Here is a 20,630-nt window from a genome sequence, read left to right on the forward strand (position 1 = left end):
ACTGTATTAAGCGCTCGGGAGACTACAATAGAACAATAAAACAACACGTTCCCTGCCCCTAATGAGCTTACAGTCTAGAGAGGAAGACAGACATTAATAGAAATAAAAGTACATATAATTACATAAGTATTGTGTGGTTGGCAGGGGGATGAATAAAGTGAGTGAGTCAAGGTGGCGCAGAAGGGAGTGGGAGAAGAGGAAAGGAGGGCTTAATCAGGGAAGGCCTCTCAGAGGAGATGGGCCTTAAATAAGGCTTTGAAGTGGGGGAGAGACATTATCTGTTCGATTTGAGGAGGGAGGGGGCTCCAGGCCAGAGGCGGGACGTGGGAAAGAGGTCGATGGTGAATAGAAGAAAAGGAGATACGGTGAGTAGGGTGACATTAGAGAAGCCAAGTGTGCGGGCTGGGTTTTAGTAAGAGAATATTAAGGTGAGGTAGGAGAGGGCAAGGTGATCATGTGATTTAAAGAAAATAGAAAATACCATTTTCTATTACTTTTTGGTTTCATTTCTTTACCAAAATGTGCTTTAATGTTGCCAGGTGTGTCTTTTTTATGATCGAGTAGTGCATCAATCAATCAATCTTATTTATTGAGGGCTTACTGTATTTAGAGCTCTGTACTAAGCTCTTGGGAGAGTACATTATAACAGTAAGCCGACACACTCCCTACCCAGTGTGGCTCAGTGGGAAGAGCACGGGCTTGGGAGGCAGAGGTCGTGGGTTCTAATCTCACCTCTGCCCCTTGTCTGCTGTGTGACTTTGGGCAAGTCACTTCACTTCTCAGTTCCCTTATCTGTAAAATGGGGATTAAGACTGTGAGCCCCACGTGGAACAACCTGATCTCCAGCGTTTAGAACAGTGTTTGGCACATAGTAAGTGCTTAACAAATACCGCCATTATTATTATTATTATTAGTATTACCCACAGTGTGTTTACAGTCTAGAGAGAAAGACAGATATTGATAGAAATAAACTATCGATAATGATAATAATAATAATAATGATAATGGCATATATTCAGCACTTACTATGTGCAAAGCACTGTTCTAAGCGCTGGGGAGGTTACAAGGTGATCAGGTTGTCCCATGGGGGGCTCACAGTCTTAATCCTCATTTTATGGATAAGGTAACTGAGGCACAGAGAAGTTAGGTGACTTGCCCAAAGTCACACAGCTGACAAGTGGTGGAGCCGGGATTGGAACCCATGACCTCTGACTCCCAAGCACGGGTTATTTCCACTGAGCCATGGTGCTTCCCGCACTGAGGCACAGAAAAGTTAAGGTCATACAATAGACAAGTAGTGGAGCTAGGATTAGAACCCAGGGTCTCTGACTACCAGGCATGAGCTCTTTCCCTTAGGCAACACTGCTTCCCTATATCATATCTTCCTGGTCTTGTCTTGTCTTTTGCTGTAGAGTCATCTCTCTCCGACCCACAGCGACTCCATTGACACAACTCTCCCAGAACGCCCCACCTCCATCTGCAATCGTTCTCATAGTGGATCCACAGAGTTTTCCTGGGAAAAATCCAGACGTGGTTTACCACTGCCTTCTTCCACACAGTAAACTTGAGTCTCCTCCCTCGACTCTCTCCCATGCCGCAGCTGCCCTACATGGGGGAGTTTTGACTTGTAGCAATTGGCCTTCCACTCGCTAGCCACTGCCCAAGCTGGGAATGGCATGGACAGGCCTCTGCTTCACTCTCCCTCCCATAGCCGAGACTGGTAGAGGACTGAAAACTCTCCAGGTGCCATCCTGAGAGGGTTATCTTATCCCCCTGCTTGACAGTAATCTATTTGAGGGTACACTCTCAAATGCTTGGTTCAGTGCTCTGCAAACGGTAAGCACTCAGTAAATATAATTGATTGATTCATTGTTGGATTGAGGGAATCGTGTTTGTGTACATTGTTGTATTAGATCGAGTACTGCCTATAGTGTTCTGTCCACCATAAAGGCTCAATGAATACTTTTCATTGACTGAATCATGTCCTGTCTAAAAGTTTCCCTTTTAATACTTTCAATTAGCAATGGAAAAAGGAAAAGGAAACTTTTTATATCCATGATTCCTTTTTATAAACATTTAATTTTGCAAAAAACTGGTCTATTTCAGGTTACGGACCAGCCAAATCAGGAAATTTTAATGAAATATTTGGCTTACAAAAAAGTGCTGCTTTGAAGGGGTAAGGATCTAATGCAATATGGCATATGACTGTTTGAAACCCTGCAAACCACTTTTATCTCATCTTAATCGCCTAGGAGACAGCATACTTTGTGAATATTTGGGCTTTTGTGAGCACATCACTCACTCTCTCTCTCTCTCTCTCACACACACACACACACACACACACACACACACACACACACACACACACACACAAATTTGCTGGTTCATTGGCCCAGGGTAAAAATCAATTCAAACTTAATTTGTGGGGACTTTATTTAGACTTGTTTGAACCGGTGATCTGCGGCAAATCTTTTTTACGCAAAAGCAGAAACCAAAGTTAATGGATCTAAAATGACAGATGACATGAATAGATTAAGCACTTAAAACTAAATTCTACCTGCAGGCTTGAGGCTTGAGTAATAATCCAGGGGTGGGTTTGGGGGGGACTGATGGATAGATTGATTTAAAAATTATTTTTAATCTCAGACAATAAAAAGCTTTCTTTGGGACTAAATCGGGTGGGGAATTTGTGGAACTGTAATCAGCTTCTGTTAGAACACCTTTGAAAGAAACATTAGCAGTGGTTTGAGAGATTCATTCATTCATTCAATTGTATTTATTGAGTGCTTACTGTGTGTAGAGCACTGTACTAAGCGCTTGGGAAGTACAAGTTGGCAACATATAGAGATGGTCCCTATCCAACAATGGGCTCACAGCTGAGAAGCGGGGAGACAGACAACAAAACAAAACATGTGGACAGGTGTCAAGTCATCAGAATAAATAGAAATAAAGCTAGATGCACATCATTAACAAAGTAAATAGAATAGTAAATACGTACAAGTAAAATAAATAGAGTAATAAATCAGTCCAAACATATATACAGGTGCTGTGGGGAGGGGAAGGAGGTGGGGGGGGGGGGAGGAGAGGAAAAAGGGAGAGATAGAATGGTGATAGATATCAATCAATCAATCAGTTGTATTTATGGAGCTCTTACTGTGCACAGAGTGCTGCTTTAAGCAATTGGAAAAGTACAGTGTAAGAATTGGTAGACATATTCCCTGCCCACAACAAGCTTATAGTCAAGAAGGGGAGACGGCCATTAATATATATATATAAATAAATTATAGATATGTATTTAAGTGCTGTGGGGTAAAAGTGGGTTGAATAAAGGATGCAAGGGTGACACAAAAAGGAGTGGGAGAAGAGGAAATAAGGTCTTAGTTGGAGAAGACCTCTCAGGAGAGATGTACTTTGAATAAGGTTTTGAAGGTGGCGAGAGCAATGATCTGTCAGAGATGAAAAGGGAGGGAATTCCAGGCCAGAGGAAGGATATGTAAGCTCATCCTCTAGACTGTAAGTTCACTGTGGTCAGAGAAGGTGCCTACCAACTCCATTCCACTGCACTTTTCCAAGCACTTAGTACAGTGTTTAGAACACAGTAAGTGCTCAATACATATGACTGATTGATTGATGAAGGCAAAGAGTCAGCGACTAGCAGAAATAATATTCATTCTACTGAGTTACATTTCTTAAATAAAAGACAATCTTCTAAAATAAAATGCAACTGAAATGTTTTATCCAGGTGGAGCAGTCAAAGGACTGCCTCTGCTCTTGCAATTTACCTGGGCGATTTAGTTTCACCAAACATATTTTACTCAATTTTCCAAGTATTGAGAGCCAAAGCACGTCCAATACCATACGAAGTCTAATGTCATAGCATATTCTATTGAGACAGAAACCTGTTGTCAAAAGAAAGTCTTGGATATAACATAGGGGAAACATATGTAATAATGATAATAATAATTACGGTATTTGTTAAGCGCTTACTATGTGCCGGAGCGTGGGCGGGGGGTGTGGGAGGCGGAGGGGCAGGGAACACAAGCAAATTGAGTTTGACACAGACCCTGTCCTACATAGGGCTCACAGTCTCCATCCCCATTTTTACAGATGAGGTAACAGAGGCACAGAGAAGTGATAGGACTGGCCAAAGGTCACACAATAGATAAGTGGCAGAGCAGGGATTAGAACCCATGACCTTCTGATTCCCAGGCCCACGCTCTATCCACTAGGCCATGAGGGCTTGGTTTATTGCTCAGTCAGTCACTGTTACTGATTGAGGGCTTACTGTACACAGAGCACTGTACTAAGTGCTTGCAAGAGTAAAATAATAATAATAATAATAATAATGGCATTTATTAAGCACTTACTACCTGCAAAGCACTGTTCTAAGTGCTGGGAAGGTTCCAAGGTAATCAGGGTGTCCCACGGGGGGCTCACAATCTTAATCCCCATTTTACAGATGAGGTAACTGAGGCACAGAGAAGTAGTAGATGTAGTAAAATGAAGTAGTAGATGTATCCCAGCCTTCAAGGAGCATTCCATCTAGTGGGCACCTAAGCCCGAAATATTCAGATAGTTTGCTGATTCGTTTGTAGTGTCTCTCACTAAAAAAGGATGCCCAGTGAGCAAAAAACTCTAGTTATGCTTCTGAAAATATTGCCTGATAGGTAATTAATCAATATATCAATCAATCAATGGTATTTAATGAGGACCTGTTATGTTCAGAGCACATTTACATGTCTGTTCTAGACAAAGCCATCCAGCCAAATAGCATCAGGTTTGCTATTTGTTCTTGGGTGAGTTTACTTAATGTTTTATTCCCATACAGTATCTGTGAAAAGAGCAATTGGCAGCATTAGGATAGCTGAAGGAGCAGCACGGCATGGCTAAAGCCCGGGCCTGAGAGTCAGAAAGGAGTGAGAAGCAGTGTGGCTCAATGGAAAGAGCACGGGCTTCGGAGTCAGAGGTCATGGGTTCAAATCCCAGCTCTGCCACTTGTCAGCTGTGTGACTTTGGACAAGTCACTTAACTTCTCTGTGCCTCACTTACCTCATCTGTAAAATGGGGGTTAAGACTGTGAGCCCCCCGTGGGACAACCTGACCACCTTGTAACCTCCCCAGTGCTTAGAACAGTGCTTTGCACATAGTAAGCACTTAACAAATGCCATAATTACTATTATTATTAAGGACATGGGTTCTAATCCCAACACTGCCACTTGTCTGCTTTGTGGCCTTGGGAAAACCACTTCACTTCTCTGTGCCTCAGTTACTTCATCTGTAAAATGGGGCTGAAAACAGTGAGCCCCATATGGGACAGGGACTGTGTCCAACCCGACTTGCTGGTATCCACCCCAGCGCTTAGTACAGTGCCTGGCACATAGTAAGCATTTAACAAATACCGTAAGTATTATTAGACGGTGGATGAGAGTCAACTGAAATGGTAGTCACTTGATCAGACTAAATTCATTTCCCTCTTAGTCTGCAGGCTAAGGGCAAGGCTGGGATTAGAACCTGGGTCTCCTGGCTCTTAGCCCCTGTGTTAATAATAATAATAATAATAATGGCATTTATTAAGTGCTTACTATGTTCCAAGCACTGTTCTAAGCTCTGGGGAGGTTACAAGGTGATCAGGTTGTCCCACGAGGGGCTCACAGTCTTAATCCCCATTTTACAGATGAGGTAACCGAGGCAGAGAAGTTAACTGATTTGCCCAAAGTCACCCAGCTGACAATTGGTGGAGCCAGGTTTTGAACCCATGACCTCTGACTCCAAAGCCCATGCTTTTTCCACTGAGCCACACTGCCTGTGTTCTTCCCATTAGGGCATGATCCCTCTTAAATCTAAAACTGTTCCAAAAGGAGGAAAGTTGCTGGAACTTCATTCATTCATTCATTGTCATATTTATTGAACACATACTGTGTGTAAAGCACTTTACTAAGCCCTTGGAAAGTACAATTCAGCAACTGATAGAGACAATCCCCACCCAACAACGGGCCAACAACAGTCTAGAAGGGGAAGACAGATAAGAAAACAAAACAAGTAGACAGGCATCAGTACCATCAAGTGGAAGAGGGATGATTCTATTTACCCTTCCCTTTTTCAACTGCCACAGTAATCCCTGTTCTAATGTTGACAGCTAGTGGTTATTATCATAGTCATTATTATTATGGTATTTGTCTAATGCCAAAGCAGTCAATCAGCTAGCCTCCTCCCACCTCACATCACTGATCTCCTCCTCCAGCTCAGCCCGCATACTCCGCTTCTCTAGTGTCAGCATCCTCACCAGGCCCCCATCTCATCTATCTCGCCCCCGACCCCTTTCCCACATCCTCCCCGAGGCCTGGGATTCCCCCTCCTCCATAGACGCCTGACCACCCCACTCCCCACCTTCAAAGCATTACTAAGAACACATCTCCTCCAAGAGGTCTTCCTTGATTAGACCCTCTTTTCCCCAGATTCCTCTCCTTTCTGAGTTGCGTATGCATTCTGATGTGTGACCTTTGGATATTTGATATTTGGCCCACCCCCAACCCCACAGAACTTATGTACAGATCTTTAAATTCTATCTTATAAATTATTTATTCATACTATTTATTCATATTAACGTCTGACTCCCTCTCTTGACTGCAAGCTGGCTGTGGGCAGAGAACGTGTCTGCTAATTCTGTTGTAATGTACTCTCCCAAGAGCTTAGTACAGTGTTCTGCAGATAGTAAGCACTCAATAAATGCAATTGATTGATTGAGTGCCAAATGGCAAGCGTTGTTTTAATCCCCACTTTTCCTCAGCTCCCCCTCGCCTCCTCTTCCAGTTTCCAGTCCTCTACCAGTCTTGACTACATGAGGGAGAGTGAAGCAGAGGATTGTCCATTTCATTCCTAGTTTGGGTAGTGGCTACTGAGTGGCAGGCCATCGCTACAAGTCAAAACTCCCCGGTACTGGGCAGCGGTGGCTTGGGAAAAACTTGAGGGTGGAGACTCAAGTTTACTGTGCACTGGTCAACCACTTCCGGATTTTTACCAAGAAAACTCTGTGGATCCACTACCAGATGGAGGTGGGGTGTTCTGGGAGAGATAATAATATTAATAATAATAATAATGATGGCATTTATTAAGTGCTTACTATGTGCAAAGCACTGCTCTAAGTGCTAGGGAGGTTATAAGGAGATCAGGTTGTCCCATGGGGGGCTCACAGTCTTCATCCCCATTTTACAGATGAGGTACTGAGGCCCAGAGAAGTGAAGTGACTTGCCAAGAGATGTGTCCTTGGTGTCGCTATAGTTCAGAGATGACTCGACTGCATAAGACAAGATGTGACAGGCACTGTACTAAGTGCTGGAGTAGATATAAATTAATCAAGTTGAACACAATCCCTGTCCCACGTGGAGCTCACACGCAATCCCCATTTTACAGATGAGGGAACTGAGGCCCAGAGAAGTGAAGTGTCTTGCCCAAGGTCACATAGCAGACATGTGGTGGAGCCAGAATTAGAACCCAGGTCCTTCTGACTCCCAGGCCCGGGCTGGGAGTTGCAGTGGCAATAGCAGTAGTAGCAGTAGCAGAAGACAGACTCCTTGGGCTTCAATGGACTTATAATCTAAGCCGAGGAGGGAGTTGGCTGCAGGCATAGAAGAAAAGACAAAATCAATATGTAAAAGACAAGGATGACAATCTTAAACCTGAACAGATTTTGGACTCCTCCCGGCTCAGACCAGCCACCTCAGAAGTTACAGACAGGGTCACCACAGTAAACTTCTTAACGGCAGGTCCTCCCAATGACCACATGTCCTTCACATGTCCAAGACTGAACTCCTTGTCTTCCCTCCCAAACCCTGCCCTCTCCCTGACTTTCCCATCTCTGTTGACGGCACTACCATCCTTCCCATCTCACAAGCCCGCAACCTTGGTGTCATCCTTGACTCGGCTCTCTCATTCACCTCTCACATCCAAGCTGTCACCAAAACCTGCCGGTCTCAGCTCCACAACATTGCCAAGCTCCGCCCTTTCCTCGCCATCCAAACTGCTACCCTGCTCGTTCAAGCTCTCATTCTATCCTGCCTGGACTACTGCATCAGCCTTCTCTTTGATCTCCCATCCTCATGTCTCTCCCCACTTCAATCCATACTACATGCTGCTGCCCGGATTATCTTTGTCCAGAAACGCTCTGGGCATATTACTCCCCTCCTCAAAAATCTCCAGTGGCTACCAATCAATCTGCGCATCACACAGAAACTCCTCACCCTGGGCTTCAAGGCTGTCCATCACCTCGCCCCCTCCTACCTCACCTCCCTTCTCTCCTTCTCCAACCCAGCCCGCACCCTCCGCTCCTCTGCCGCTAATCTCCTCACCGTCCCTCGTTCTCGCCTGTCCCGCCGTCGACCCCCGGCCCACGTTATCCCCCTGGCCTGGAATGCCCTCCCTCCCCACATCCGCCAAGCTAGCTCTCTTCCTCCCTTCAAGGCCCTACTGAGCTCACCTCCTCCAGGAGGCCTTCCCAGACTGAGCCCCCTCCTTCCTCTTCCCTTCCTCACCCTCTCTATCCCCCCCGGCCTTACCTCCTTCCCTTCCCCACAGCACCTGTATATATGTATATATATTTGTACACATTTTTTACTCTATTTATTTATTTATTTTACTTGTACATATCTATTCTATTTATTTCATTTTGTTAATATGTTTTGTTTTGTTCTCTGTCTCCCCCTTCTAGACTGTGAGCTCACTGTTGGGTAGGGACCGTCTCTATATGTTGCCAACTTGTACTTCCCAAGCACTTAGTACAGTGCTCTGCACACAGTAAGTGCTCAATAAATACGATTGATTGATTGATTGATGGAGCAGAGGCTGATAGGAAACTCCTGAGGGCAGAAGCCCTTTAATAACTCTACTCTGCTCTCCCAAGGCTCTGCACATAGTGAGAGCTCAATAAGTACCATCAATCCATTGGTTATGGGGAGGCCTGTCCGACGTGCTCGGGAGATCAGATGTAAGGAGTGTGGTGAAAGTGTGGAGGCTTTCACACAGCCCAAAAAACTCTTGAATATTTCACTGGTTTCATCTCGCTCTTACAGATACCCCGTACTGGAATTCTCATTTTATCCCCGCCACAGGTCAAAGATGATTGACTGCAATTATGTGTTTCATTTTCGGGGTTTGTTAATGAGTTTCCAACTAATTGTCTAAATCTGCTTTTGTAAATATTCCTTTGTAGCCATTTCCAACACACAGATCTAAGAGCAGATTGAATACTCAGACGAATAAAATATTTTTTCACCCGACCTGTTTTCTGCTCACGTTTAGGCTTTGAGTTCCTTTGATTTATCATTTTGCCATTTAGCGCCTACAGCTTTTGCTTCAATCAATGGACTAGAATGATTTAAAGGGAGTGGCTTAATAGGGGTAATTATAGGATTTAAATTTCATTAAATATAATATTAAGGCTATTTGAACTCAGATTTTTGGAGGATTATGGTGTTTGACATCACTATGAAAGGTTTAAGTGCATTGTTAAACTGCCAGAATTGGTTCATATTTTATCCTCATTACTCAGCATTAAAAACATGTTTTAAGAAGCACTTTCAACTGTCAATCCAAATATATCTTTTCACAACTGGAGAAATTAGCACAGGGGGCCGTGAGGCTTTAGTGACACACATCAAACTAGAACAATTTATCAGTTTGGGCATGAGTATCCTCACTTGAGCTTAGAGTTTATTCATGGACTTCAATGATTTCGGCTGAGTGGAAAAGAAACTTGATTCAGAAAAGAGAGTGAAGGCTTGATATTAATAAGGATAATACCATTACAGTAATGATGAAAATTACGTTTAAATTAGATTGGAATTACATATTATACATGAATTATTTATTTATGTTAATGTCTGTCCCCAGCTCTAGATTGTAAGTTTGTTATGGGCAAGGGATGTGTCTGCTAATTCTGCTGTATCGCACGTGACAGAGCTCAGAGTATAGAAGTGAAAGCCTGAGTTTTTCCTTTTACCTAATGTCAGACCCAAACGGGATTTATTCGGTGTTTCCTTGAGTAAATTTATTTTTGCAGTTGAGGGTTCAGTGCCTGTTCAACAGTGATGGCCACGGAAAATAGGTTCTTAGTTTAAGGATTTTACAGAGTGCTGATTGTTTTTCTTTGGAATCCAAAAAGCCTGGGGCTTGAAAGATAATGCTCTCCAAAACCCATGCATCTGTCAACTAAGGACTGTGAGAGGTATACATAAGCAGGCATGACAGGCTGCATGGGCTAGTGGCAGGAGCATTGGGATAGGCCGTCAGAAGACACAAACTATTGTTACGATATTTGTTCAGAGTGTACAATTTGCGAAGCACTGTAGTAAGCACTGGGGTAGATACAAGATAATCAGGTTGAAAACAGTCCCTGTTTCACGTGGGAGTTACAGTTTTTGTAGGGGGGAGTAGGATTAACCCCCACTTTACAGATGAAGGGACAGAGAATTATTATTATTATTAGTAATAATAATAATAATGGCATTTGTTAAGCACTTACTATGTGCAAAGCACTGTTCTAAGCGCTGGGGGGATACAAGGTGATCAGGTTGTCTCACGTGGGGCTCACAGTCATCATCCCCATTTTACAGATGAGGTAACCGAGGCTCTGAGAAGTTAAGTGACATGCCCAAGGTCACACAGCAGACATGTGGTGGAGCCGGGATTCGAACCCATGACCTCTGACTCCAAAGCCCGGGCTCTTTTCCCTGAGCCACACTGCTTCTCTAATTATTATTATGGTATTTGTTAAGTGCTTACTATGTACCAGGCACTATGCTAAGTACTGGGGTGGATACAAGCAAGTCGGATTGGACACAGACCCTGTCCCTCGTGGGGTTCACAGTCTCAATCCCCATTTTCCAGATGAGGTAACTGAGGCCCAGAGAAGTGAAGTGACTTGTCCAAGTTCACACAGTAGGCAAGTGGCAGAGCCGGGATTAGAAACCATGACCTTCTGATTCCCAGACACATGCTTTATTCACTACGACATTCTACTTCTCTAAAAGCCTATGGCATCCGGTATTCCCAGGTGGTCTCACTTCCAAGTACTAACCAGACTCCACCAGTGACTCACCCAAGGTCACACAGCAGATAAGTGGCGGAGCTGGGAGTAGAACCCAGGTCCTGTGACTCTCAGGCCCATTCTCTATGCACTAGACCATGCTGCTTTCTTTATTCTAGGCTCAACTTTGATACAGGTTTATTCATTCATTCAATCATATTTATTAAGCACTTACTGTGTGCTGAGCACTGTACTAAGCACTGAGCATTCTCTGGGTGACCTTGACCAAATTACACACCCTCTCTGGGCCTTACTTTTCTCATCTGTAAAATGGAGATATGATAAAGTTTTAAGGCACTCAGTCAGCTCTCCCCTAAGAGTCAGAAGTCATGGGTTCAAATCCCAGCTCCGCCAGTTGTCAACTGTGTGGCTTTAGGCAAGTCACTTAACTTCCCTGTGCCTCAGGTACCTCACCTGTAAAATGGGGATGAAGACTGTGAGCCCCCCGTGGGACAACCTGATCACCTTGTATCTTCCCCAGTGCTTAGAACAGTGCTTTGCACATAGTAAGTGCTTAACAAATGCCATCATTATTATTCCTATCTTACCTTGTTGATCTCCTATTACATCATGACCCTCACACTTTTGTTTTATGATGGCATTTATTAAGCGCTTATATGCCAAGCACTGTTCTAAGTGCTGGGGAGGTTACAAGGTGATCAGGTTGTCCCACGGGGAGTGCATAGTCTTCACCCCATTTTACAGATGAGGGAACTGAGGCCCAGAGAAGTGAAGTGACTTGCCCAAAGTCACACAGTTGACAATTGTCAGAGCCGGGATTCGAACCCATGACCTCTGACTCCATAACCCACGCTCTTTCCCCTGAGCCACGTTGCTTCTCTAAGGCCAACATATTCCATGCACCTCATTTCAGAAAAATGATCTGAGTAGCAGAGTGAAGTATGGACTGGTGTGTGGAGAGACAGGAGGCAGGGAGGTCAGCAATGAAGGCTGATAGAGTAATCAAGGCAGGACAGGATAAATCCTTGGATTAACATGGTAGCAGTTTGGAGGGAGAGGAAAGGGTGGATTTTTGTGATTTTTTGAAAGCTGAACTGACAGGATTTAGTGATAGACTGAAGTGATAGATAAGCAGCATGGCTTACTGGAAAGAGCCTGGGCTTTGGAGTCAGAGCTCATGGGTTCAAATCCCACCTCCGCCGCTTGTCAGCTGCGTGAATTTGGGCAAACCACTTCACTTCTCTGGGCCTCAGTTACCTCATCTATAAAATGGGGATTAAGACTATGAGCCCCACGTGATCACCTTGTAACCTCCCCAGCTCTTAGAACAGTACTCTGCACATAATAAGCACTAAATAAATGCCATTATTATTATTATTATTATTATTATTAATCCCCATTTTACAGATGAGGTCACTGAACAGAGAAATGACTTGCCCAAAGTCAAACAGCTGACAAGTGGCGGAGTCGGCATTAGAACCCACGACTTCCAGCTCCCAAACCCGTGCTCTTTCCACTAAGCCTCGCTTAATCAGTCATATTTATTAAGCGCTTACTGTTCTCAGAGCCCTGTATTAAGTGCTTGGGAAAGTACAATACAATAACAAACAGAGAATTCCTTTCCCCAAAGCTCGCAGTCTTGGTGTATCTATGCCAGTGCTCAGAGCAGTGCTCAGATTAACAGATACCACAATTCAGTGTGGTTAAGTGGCAAGAGCCTGGGCTTGGGAGTCAGAGGTCATGTGTTCTAATCCCGGCTCCGCCACATGTCTGCTTTGTGACCTTGAGCAAGTCACTTAACTTCTCTGAGACTCATTTAACTCATCTGTAAAATGGGGATGAAGACTGTGAGCTCCATGTGGCACAACCTGATTACCTTGTATCTCCCCAGCGCTTAGAACAGTACTTGGCATATAGTAAGTGCTTAACAAATGCCATAATAATAATTATTATTATTATTATCATTGTTATCATTATTATTATCATTATAATTTTATGGATAGTCAAAATGCTTCACACAGCAAAGCACCAGACAGTGGTTTCAAGGTTTGGGAGGCACACCCAAAATTGAAGAGAGTTTTTGTGTCAGTGCTCATTTCCAGGACCAGAATTCCCATCTTCCTAAAAGGCTTTAGATGAGATCATGGAGTTGAATCCATTCTATTCTTTCATTTGAGGAGACAAGCTAGGTTTGGATGTGCCAGGGCTGCTGGCTTAATCACAATAAGCGGGAATCTCTGTTGACTACACTTAAAAAAGTGAGACGCTACATCAAATTACAGTATGCTGAGAAGCAGCATGGCTTAGTGGATAGAGGATAACAATAATAATAATAATGATGATGGTTTTATTAAGTGCTTACTATGTGCAAAGCACTGTTCTAAGCACTGAGGAGGGTACAAGGTGATCAGGTTGTCCCACAAGGGGCTCACAGTCTTAATCCCGATTTTACAGATGAGGTAACTGAGGCCCAGAGAAGTTAAGTGACTTGCCCAAAGTCACACAGCTGACAGTTGGTGGAGCCGGGATTTGAACCCATGACCTCTGACTCCAAAGCCCGGGCTCTTAACACTGAGCCACGCTGTGTGGATAGAGGATGGGTCTGTGAGTCAAAAGGGATCTAATCCCGGTTCTGCCACTTGCCTGTTGTGTGATTTTGGACAAGTGATTTCACTTCTTTGGGCCTCAGTTACCTCACCTGTAAAATCGGGATTAAGACTGTGAGCACCTTGTGGGACAACCTGTTCACCTTGTTTATTATAAAAGGCATTAAGACAGCGAGCCCCCTGTGGGACAAGGACTGCATCCAACCTGATTAGCCTGTATCTACCCCAGTGCTTAGGACAGTGCCTGGCACATAGTAGATGCTCAGCAAATACCACAATTATTAATATTGTATTCACCCCTGCCCTGAGGGCAGTGCCTTGCACCTAGTAAGTGCTTAAGAAATACTACAAGAGAAGCAGTGTGGCTTAGTGGCAAGAGCCTGGGCTTGGGCGTAAGAGGTTGGGGGCTCTAATCCCGACTCCGCTGCTTGTCAGCTGTGTGATCTTGGGCAAGTCACTTCACTTCTCTGTGTCTCAGTTACCTCATCTGTCAAATGGGGATGAAGACTGTGAGCCCCACGTGTGACAACCTGATGACCTTGTATCTCCCCCAGAACTTAGAACAGTGCTTGGCACATAGTAAGCGCTTAACAAATACCAACATTATTATTATTACTATTATTATTATTATTATTATTATTATTTTATTATTATTCGAAGGACTGGAGAATGTTGTGGGAATGTTTGAGGCTGCAAAAGCGATCATCGTGTGCATCAGAATGTGATCGGCAGCTGGGGAATTGGGGAGACGCAAGTGTCACTTATCTCAGAACAAGCGAGAAAGGGACGTAAGTGGAGAAAGCCTTTTAAACACCTTTCATTCCTTGAGCTCGGGGAGAGGAAGATGGGGAGAAGCGATGAACTCCCCAAAGACCCTTTTAAATGCTTTTGGTGTCGAGCTTTGGTAGACAGGAAGAGAGGCCTGAGACATAGATTCCATGCCAAACACAGATTTATAATGTGCTTTCCCCCCTTGAGGGTGAGGTGGAAAGAGGCAGATGTTAGGGAGAAAGATGTGGGGAAATTGAAGACCGATTTGCAACAAGGCTCTTTACAAGTGGGCTTTGGCTGACACATTAGATCTTTACTTTTATTGGCATTATCAATCGGAGAGAAGCAGCAGCCACGAGGAGCAGCATGGCGTAGTGGCTAGAGCACGGGCCTGGGAATCCAAAGGTCATGGGTTCTATTCCTGGCTCTGCCACCTGTCTGCTGTGTAACCTTGGGAAGGTCACTTTACTTCTCTGGGCCTCAGTTCCCTCATATATAAAATGGAGATTAAGACTGGAAGTCTCATGTGGGACAGGGACAGTGTCCAATTCAATTTGGTTGTACCCACCCCAGTGCTTATTACAATGCCGGGCACATAGCAAACACATAACACCACAGTTATTATTAAATAATAATAATCCTGGCTCTGCCGCTTGACTGCTTTATGACCTTGGGCAAGTCACTTCACTTCTCTGGGCCTCAGTTTCCTCACCTGCAAAATGGGGATTGAAGACTAGTTCTCCCTCCTCTTTGGACTGTGTCTGTCTGTCTATCTCCCTCCTTCTAGACTGTGAGCCCGTTGTGGGCAGGGAATGTCTCTTTTTATTGCTGAATTGTTCTTTCCAAGCACTTTGTACAGTGCTTTGCACACAGTAAGCTCTCAATAAATACAATTGAATGAATGAATGAACAAATGCCATCATTATTATTGTTATTATTGAAAAAACGAGCTAGCCTTGAATTGCTTAACACAAATGCACTATGAGAAGCAAGTAGGGTGGTGAGTTGGCAAACGTTTTCACTTTACGTCCTGTCCACCCTAAAAAATCAGAATATTATACATTGGCAAAGTGCTTTCTATATTCCCCCAGGAACTCACTGGAAGAGAAGAAGGATGTCTTATTAATATGGTCAGCTCTGCTGTAAGGCACACGTCCACAGCACCACCTGGATAGGAGGTGGAGAGAGGGTGAGGGGGTGGTCTTCCCCCCATGTGGGTCTGTCTGGGTAGAACTCATTCTCGTCTGTCCCACCGTCGACCCCCGGCCCACGTCCTTCCTCTGGCCTGGAATGCCCTCCCTCCTCACATCAGCCAAACTAGCTCTCTTCCTCCCTTCAAAGCCCTACTGAGAGCTCACCTCCTCCAGGAGGCCTTCCCAGACTGGTCCCCCCTTTTCCTCTGCTCCTCCTCCCCTCCATCGCCCTGGCTCCTTCCCTCTGTTCTACCCCCTTCCCCGCTCCACAGCACTTGCGTATATTTGTACATATTTATTATTATATTTATTTTATGAATTATGTGTACACATTTACCAACCTGTACTTCCCAAGCGCTTAGTACAGTGCTCTGCACACAGTAAGCGCTCAATATCTATTCTATTTATTTTATTTTGTTAGTATGTTTGGTTTTGTTCTCTGTCTTCCCCTTTTAGACTGTGAGCCCACTGTTGGGTAGGGACTGTCTCTATATGTTGTCAATTTGTACTTCCCAAGCGCTTAGTACAGTGCTCTGCACATAGTAAGCGCTCAATAAATACGATTGATGATGATTGAATGAATGAATGAATGAATGAAAGTTACTATCCTGCCATTTTCCCATAGCTTGGTGCTATTTGAGAACATCCCACCCCCACACTGCAGAACCAAATGGACCTCCAAATGCTCCCAAAAGGTGGGAAGAGCCTGGAACTTCACAAGGAGCTCAGCAAACAACCAGATATTCTTCAAAGACTGGCGGGGCTGGGATTAGAACCTGGGTCCCCCACCGCCCAGCTCAGAGCTTCTCAGCTGGTGCCCAGGGCTGGGAACTAAAGAGGAAGGAGTTAAGTGACTTTCTGCAAGTCTCGGAGGGGCTGTGTGTTAGAGCGGTGATTAGAAACCTGAGCTTCTGGCTGTGGGCCTTCTTTTCAGAGCACTTGGGCTCAATCTCTCTCTCTCTCCAAGGAATGATAATAAATAATATTTTGTATCGACAAGACTCTTGTCACCTGAGAGTGTCTAAGTGCTTTATAAACAATTAATCAAGTCTTACAACACTTCTGCGATAAGGCATTATAATTCAGGGCTCACTTTGGAGTGCCATCAGCTGGGAACTGGAGAGGTTAAATGGCTTGTGCTTTGGAATGCTGACAGAATACACTGCCCACTTGGTGGACTCGGGGTAGATTTCCCAAGACGCGGGTGATTTTCCGCCTTCCGAGTCTCCCTCTTCACTGCTGGGACTTACTCTGATTCTCTAGGCTTAGATGATTCTCTCTGCCTTGAAGAAATAGTAGAGTGGAAGGTCCTAGAATTTATCTGTTGTGATAAGATGAGGCTGGAGGAAAGAAGGCCATGTTAATGACTACATCCCAAAGAGAAGTTTAAAAACTAACTGGACGATTGGTTGGAGATTAAAGGAGAGTTAAATTGATCTCAACTTAAGAATGTAGGAAAATACTCACTGTGGGCACGGGATGTGTCTGTTTGTTGTTATGTTGTACTCTCCGAAGCGCTTAACGCAGTGCTTTGCATATGGTAAGTGCTCAATAAATACGATTGAATGAATGTGAATGAATGAAAATACAACAGATAAGACTGTCAGCCCCATGTAAGACTGTGAGCCTTATGGGGAACAGGGACTGTGTCCAACTTGATTAACTTATATAATAATAATAATAATAATAATAATAATTGTTAAGCTCTTACTATGTTCCAAGCACTGTTCTAAGTGCTGGGGAAGGTACAAGGTAATCAGGTTGTCCCACATGGGTCTCACAGTCTTAATCCCCATTTTCCAGATCATCATCATCAATCATATTTATTGAGCGCTTACTATGTGCAGAGCACTGTACTAAGCGCTTGGGAAGTACAAATCGGCAACATATAGAGAAAGTCCCTACCCAACATTGGGCTCACAGTCTAAAAGATGAGGTAACTGAGGCCCACAGAAGTTAAGTGGCTTGCCCAAGGTCATGAGCAGACAAGTGGCAGAGCTGGGATTAGAACCCATGCCCTCTGACTCCCAAGACCATGCTCTTTCCCATAAAGCCACACTACTCAGCACTTAGAATAATGCCTGGCACATAGTAAGTGCTTAATAGATATCATTAAAAAAAATAAGAGCACAGGATTTGGAGTCAGATGGTAATCCCAGCTCCACCACTTGCCTGATGTGTGATCTTGGGCAAATCACTGAACCATTCTGTGCCTCAGTTTCCTCATCTGTAAATATGGGGATTAAATACCTGATCTCCTTCCCGCTAAGAGTGTGAGCCAGTTCTAACTGGGACTGTGTCCAACTTGATTATCCTACTGTCCCAAGATGACCCCGGGATACCCACCATCTCAAAGTCAAATGCTATCTCATGACTGCCCAAAAGTGCAGGTAGGATAATGCCCCCACAACCAAAACTGCTAGATTGATGGCCCAAGCCAGGAATACAGAAGGTGTCCCTTTCCCCTGTGGTGATCAAATTAGGTATGGAGTGGGGGAGGGTGGAGACTGGATAAACTGAGGCCGGAAGCTGGAATGGCCGAGGAGCATAGGTGATAAATACCTGTGGCCTCTGACCCTCTGAGCAGCGGATCAAAACTTGCAGCAGGTCACCTCTGCCCAGAGCGTGAGATGCCCGCTCGGCCTGCACCAAATGAGGAGCCGTGGGCTGGGTGAGTGTCCCGTCTTGCTGAATGCTTGTGGGGCTGGAAGCTGGGTGCTTTGCCATGGATGTGGAATGAATTAATGGATTCCTCCCGAGTGGGAAGTGCGTGAGAGCTAGCCACCTCACCGCACACGAACAAACCATATGTGACTTCCTCCTGGGTGGGACCTGGGTATTTTACCAGGCATGACTAACACCTAAGTACATTGCTCCCGATAGGGAAGCTCTAAAATCATTAAATAATCATATTCCTCCCGAAAGGGAAGTTCAATTCGCCGTGTCCAAAATAATCAAATAATTCACTTCTCTGTGTCCAAAATAATCAAATAATTCGATTTGCCTCACAGAATAAATTACGTATAAAACTCAGGCTTTCCATCCCCAGTCTCTCTCTCTCTCTCCCTCCATCTCTACACCGATTTCTGAAAGGACCTGTCCACAGGTGATGGGTGATACCTACATCTATCCCAGGGCTTAGCACAGTTCATTAATTCATTCAATCGTATTTATTGAACATTTACTGTGTGCAGAGCACTGTACTAAGTGCTTGGGAAGTACAAGTTGGCAACATATAGAGACAGTCCCTACCCAACAGTGGGCTCACAGTCTAGAAGGGGGAGACAGAGAACAAAACAAAACATATTAACAAAATAAAATAAATAGAATAAATATGTACAAGTAAAATAAATAGAGTAATAAATATGTACAAACATATATACAGGTGCTGTGGGGAGGGGAAAGAGGCAAGGTAGGGGGGTGGGAGGGGGAGGAGGGAGAGAGGAAGTAGGGGGCTCAATCTGGGAAGGCCTCCTGGAGGAGGTGAGCTCTCTGTAGGGCTTTGAAGGGAAAGCCCTTCAGTGCTTGACCCGTAGTAAACACTAAATGTATACCACAACTATTATTAGTACAATGAGGTGTTCTTCAAATTGTCAGGTGCAACCATTGAGTCAACAATGTGGGAAAGGAAAGACTTTTGCTAGGAAGCAGCATAGCCTAGTGTATAGAGCATGGGCCTGGAAATCAGAAGGACATGGGTTTGAATCTCAGTTCCTTCACTGGTCTGCTGTGTGACCTTGGCCAATTAACTTCACTTCTCTGTGCCTGTTACCTCATCTGTAAAATGGGGATTATTACTATGAGACCCTATTGATGCCTGTCTACTTGCTTTGTTTTGTTTTGCTGTCTGTCTCCCCACTTCTAGACTGTGAGCCTGTTGTTGGGCAGGGATTGTCTGTTGCCAAATTGTACTTTCCAAGTGCTTAGTACAGTGCTCTGCACACAGTAATCGCTCAATAAATACGATTGAATGTATTAATTAATTAATGTGGGACATGGACTGCATCCAACCTAACTGGAATCTGCCACAGCGCTTACTACAGTGCCTGGAACATAGTCAGAACTTAACAAAAACTATAAGTATTAAGTAGGGATGATCATTTGTGAGATTTTATACCTGGGGACAGTCTGTGTTTCACCTGGTCCCTTCATGGATCAGTAAGGATTCAGAATTGGACACCTTCATGTTCTTCCCTGACTAAGCTCTTCTCTCCTCTTCTCCCACTCCCTTCTGCGTTGCCCTGACTTGCTCCCTTTATTACCTTTATTCGGAGAGGCAGGGTGGCTCAGTGGAAAGAGCGCGGGCTCTGGAGTCAGAGATCATGGGTTCAAATCCCAGCTCCACCAACTGTCAGCTGTGTGACTTTGGGCAAGTCACTTAACTTCTCTGTGCCTCAGATACCTCATCTGTAAAATGGGGATTAAGACTGTGAGCCCACCATGGGGACAACCTGATCACTTTGTAACCTCCCCAGCACTTAGAACAGTGCTTTGCACATAGTAAGCGCTTAACAAATACCATTATTATTATTGTTATTCATCCCCCCTCCCAGCCGTTATTCATCCCCCCTCCCAGCCCCACACCACTTATGTACATATCTGCAATTTATCTCCCCCACACCGTATACACTGTAAGCTCATTGTCGGCAGGGAATTGTGTCTGTTTACTGTTGAAACAGTGTTCTGCGCACAGTAAACACTCAATAAATACGATTAAATGAATGTATTTATAATAATAATAATAATAATAATAATAATAATGGCATTTGTTAAGTCCTTACTATGTGTCAGGCACTATACTAAGCACTGGGGTGGATACAAACAAATTGGGCTTTACATTGAACCTGTCTCACATGGGGCTCACAGTCTCAATCCCCATTTTACAGAAGAGTTAACTGAGGCCCAGAAAAGTGAAATAGCTAGCCCAAGGTCACACTGCAGACAAGTGGCAGAGCTGGGATTAGAACTCAAGACCTTCTGATTCCCAGGCTCTATCCACTAAACCATTAATGCCTGTCT

This window comes from Tachyglossus aculeatus, chromosome 4 (genome assembly GCF_015852505.1).
Source record: "Tachyglossus aculeatus isolate mTacAcu1 chromosome 4, mTacAcu1.pri, whole genome shotgun sequence".
In the NCBI taxonomy this organism is placed as follows: Eukaryota; Metazoa; Chordata; class Mammalia; order Monotremata; family Tachyglossidae; genus Tachyglossus; species Tachyglossus aculeatus.